Source organism: Octopus bimaculoides, chromosome Z (assembly GCF_046866305.1).
Source record: "Octopus bimaculoides isolate indiv1 chromosome Z, ASM4686630v1, whole genome shotgun sequence".
NCBI classification, from domain to species: Eukaryota; Metazoa; Mollusca; class Cephalopoda; order Octopoda; family Octopodidae; genus Octopus; species Octopus bimaculoides.
Genome location: NC_142944.1, coordinates 49,490,858 through 49,495,857, shown reverse-complemented (window position 1 = coordinate 49,495,857; position 5,000 = coordinate 49,490,858).

Sequence of the window (5,000 nt, the reverse complement as noted above, 5' to 3'; positions counted from 1 at the left end):
AGTGAAATAACTTGGTTAGTGAAATAAAAGTACCGGGGAAATGAATGGGTTGATGAAATAAAGTAGCAGTGAAATAACTGAGCTGATTAATGGATCTGATGAAGTACCAGTGACATACTGGAGTCAATTAAATAGACAGACCCTCCTCACCCTCCCACAAAAGGTCATTATTATCATCTTCATTGAATATATAAGGGGGTTGAGTGGATAAGAAAGCAAATACTGGGCTCTGAGCTCATTTGTATGCCCCTGCAGGTGATGCATTTTATCCTGGAACAAGTTTCTTCATTCTACTTGCTTTGTAGAACAAAATCCTTACTTTGATTTAAATATTTGTTATTCTATAATTTTTACTTTTTCACTAATGTTGCTATTATCATCATCATCATCATTGCCACCATATTACAATACAAATATGCTACAAAATCTATGATGCACTTCTGGTTAAAGGCTTTTTCTAGATTGCAGGCTCAGTTTGGTTGCTTAAGTATAAGCAGTTTGTATTTGAGAGTGAACTCTGTGTGTGTGTGTGTGTGTGTGTGCGCTATGTGAATGGTGTGCATACTGCAAGTGTTAGTGCACTGTGTGTGTGTGAGTTCCTTGTGTGTGTGTGTTTGAATGTTGTATTGGTTTGTGTGCAGGTGATTGTTATGCATATATATGTGTGTATGTAAGAAAGCAGTTATAGTGTATATGTATCAGTGCCGTGTGTATGCACACCCTGCATACATGCGCACGCGCACACACACACACACACACACACACACACGCACACACACGAACATACTCATGTATTTAAATGTGATGTTGGCTAGTTGAGATGGTTGCCACTTCAATTCCAAATTCATTATTTTGTGGCACAAAAAGAAAAGAAGGCAAAAAAACACTTTGTCAATATGCCATATTTGTCAAGAATATCACACCAATGAATTGACTGTTTTTATCAATACCCAATTCAATGTCACAACAAAAATCACACCTGCCACTAATTATCTTCAAATTCAGACTCCAATTAAAAGAAAATAGAAACTTAAAGCCATCCGTATTCACGAAATTCAAAGAAAAAGCAGTGAAGTACTTCATTATTTGATAGTTGAGGATGTGATTTAACCCTTTTAACATTCAGATTACTCTGTCAGATGTGATGCTTATGTATTCACAGAGTTTTAAATTAATATTACATTGTCTTGTAGCTTTGAGATTTTGATTATGCAATTGTTTACATTTAGAACAAGACTATAGGGTAGGTGTGAGAGGCTGGATCTGGCCGGATATGGCTGGGTTATATATTATTGCTACATGCCACCACCACTACCAACCATCGCTACCACCTCAACCATTGCCACCACCAACCATTGCCACCACCAGCAACCATCGCTACCACAACCACTACCACTACAACCACTACCACCACCAACACAACCACCACCAGCAACCATCGCTACCACCAACCACCATCACCACCACCAACCACCACCACCAATACAGCCACCACCCCAACCATTGCCACCACCAACCATCGCCACCACCAGCAACCATCACCACCACCAACACAGCCACCACCATCACCAACACAACCACCACCCCAACCATCGCCACCATCACCACCACCAACCACCACCAACACAACCACCACCCTAACCATCGCCACCACCAGCAACCATCACCATCACCAACCACCACCACCACCACCAACACAGCCACCACCCCAACCATTGCCACCACCAACCATCACCACCACCAGCAACCATTGCCACCACCGACCACCACCACCAACACAACCACCAACCATCACCACAGCCACCACACCAACCACCACCACCATCAACTACCACCACTACCACCAACCGCCAACCATCACCACCTCTAACAACCACCACTACGATTGCCACTACCACCATCATCACTATCACATTCCCTGAAACACACACCACCAACCACCACCACCACCACCACCACCACAACCACCACCACCACCATCACATAATCAATAATAAGATATTGGAAAGCATATGGCTACCATGTACAAAAATAAGGTGCATAATAGCATAATTCTGTTCTGGTGTCTGGTTCCATGTCAAATAATGGTTACCAAAGAATAAATGGAGTAATCACCAACATCTGTTCAGATTGCATTGGCTCTTCAGATGATGAGCAAAATCTCTTTCACTTTAACAGTTGATCCTACTAATCGCAATATGCAACAACCTCAGCAAAATGACAGAAGAATAGTTTCTATTAAAATTTCAGCATCAACCTTCTTTTGGGGTAACCACAGCATCAATACTCGGTGTACATTGGTGTTACAATGTTATTATTATTATTATTAAAGCGGTGAGCTGGCAAAATCATTAACATGCTGGGCAAAATGCTTGGTGGTATTTTGCCCATCACTATGTTCTGAGTTCAAATTCCACCGAGGTCGACTGCCTTTCATCCTTTCGGGGTCAATAAATTAAGTACCAGTGAAACACTAGTGTCAATGTAATCGACTTATCTCCTCCCCTTAAATTTCAGGCCTTATTATTATTATTATTATTATTATTATTATTATTATTATTATTATTAAGGTGATGAGCTGGCAGAATTGTTAGCATGCTGGGCAAAATGCTTAGCAGTATTTCATTGGTCTTCAGGTTCTGAGTTCAAATTCTGCCAATGTTGACTTTGCCTTTCATCCTTTCGGGGTCGATAAATTAAGTACCAGTTGTGTACTGGGGTTGATCTAATCAACTGGCCTCCTCCTCCAAAATTTCAGACCTTATGTCTATAGTAGAAAAGATTATTATTATTATTATCATTAAGGTGGTGACCCAGACAAAATGTCTAGCAGCATTTATTCCAACTTTATGATCTGTGTTCAAATACCACCAGGTTCGACTTTGCCTTTCATCCTTTCAGGGTCAATGAAATAAGTACCAGTTATGCACTGGGGTTGATGTAATCGACTAGCCCTCTTCCCCAAAAATTTTCAAGGCCTTGTGCCAAGAGTAAGAAACAATTATTATTATTGCCATTGTTGTTGCTATTTCTAATTTAGGCACAAGGCCAGCAATTTTGAGAGAAAAGAGTTAGTTGAGTAAATCGACCCTAGTACTTGACTGGTACTTTAGTTTCTTGAATCTGCAGGGACAAAAGGCAAAAGATGACCTTGGTGCTTGAAGGAATATAAACTTAGAATGCAATATGCCAGAAGAAATACCACATGACATTTTACCTGATGCTTTAATGAGTCGGCCAGCTCATCACCTTAATAATAATAATAATAATAATGAAGATGATTTCTAATTTTGGCACAAAGGCAGCAATTTTGGAGAGAGGGATAAGTCAATTACATCAACCCCCAATACTCAACTGGTACCTATTTTATTGACCCTGAAAGTTGACCTTGGCGGAATTTTAACTCAGGACATGAAAACAGATGAAATGCCACTAAGCATTCTGTCCAGTGTGCTAACGATTCTGCTAGCCCGTTACCTTAATAATAATAATAATAATAATAATAATAATAATATGGTTCTTGTATTGGTATAAAATATGGACTACAGCAAATATTCTGCTCAGTATCACAGATTTGCTTGTCAGTTGTTTGACCATAACCAGTTGAGCATGTCCCTTACTGACTGACAATATGTGCATCTCTGATCACGAGCAGGAGTAGTGGGGGAGCATCATAGCCATGTGTTGAAAAGGATTCTTTGGGGTTTGAATAATTCACTTCTGGAAACAGGGTGTTCCATTCAACATCCTTAAACAACCCTTATTCAAAGACTTTTTAAGCGGAATGGGCTACTTGACATGAAGAAAATTCTAACTGGGCCCCATCTGCGAGGTCATGCACTGTTTATCTTGCTATGAGATCACCATGTCGCGCACATATGGTTGTGATGCATGTGCCTGGTGTACCATTATCAGACGAGTGGTCATTATGGGTATAATGGGCTTCGTATATTTGTACCCAGTACCACTTTGATGGTGTGCACCATCTCTTACTCTTTTACTTGTTTCAGTCATTTGACTGCGGCCATGCTGGAGCACTGCCTTCAGTCGAGCAAATTGACCCCAGGACTTATTCTTTGTAGGACTAGTACTTATTCTATCGGTCTCTTTCGCCGAACCGTTAGGTTACGGGGACGTAAACATACCAACATTAGTTGTCAAGTGATGTTGCGGGGACAAACAGACATACAAACACACATACACATATATATACATATACATATACATATACATACTCAATAATAATAATAATACTGATTTCAAATTTTGGCACAAGGCCAGCAATTTTGGGGAAGTGAATAAGTTGTTTACATCGGCCCCAGTGTTCAGCTGGCACTTAATTTATCAGCCCTGAAAGGATAAAGGCAAAGCCAAACTCAGTGAAATTTAAACTCAGAATATAACAATAAGCAAAATGTTATTGAGCATTTTGTCTGGCTTGCTAATGATTCTACCAGCTCACCAATGTCTTTGTAACACGGAATACAATCCATAGATATGTTTCCTGTATTTGTCAGTTTCAAGGTGAGTGGCCATGCTGTTTACAACATGATTAATTTTCTTTTATTCTCCTCTGCTGTTGAAATTAAAGTAAATGAGTGAATTAAGTTATAAGACAGTGAACTTTTTTTTTTTATTACATTTCTTTATTTATCCTATTATATTTCACAGCTGGTCAGTGCTGGTTTAAGGCGTATGGCACACTGGGCAGTTGCCAAGAGGCCTCACAGGTGCATGTATGTATGTGTGTGTATATATATATATATATATATATATATATATATATATATATATATATATATATATATGTATATATATGTATGTATATATATGTATGTATATATATATATGTATATATATGTATGTATATATATATATGTATATATATGTAGGTATATATATGTATGTATATATATGTATATATATGTATATATATATGTATATATATGTATATATATATATATATGTATATATATATGTATATATTATATATATATTAT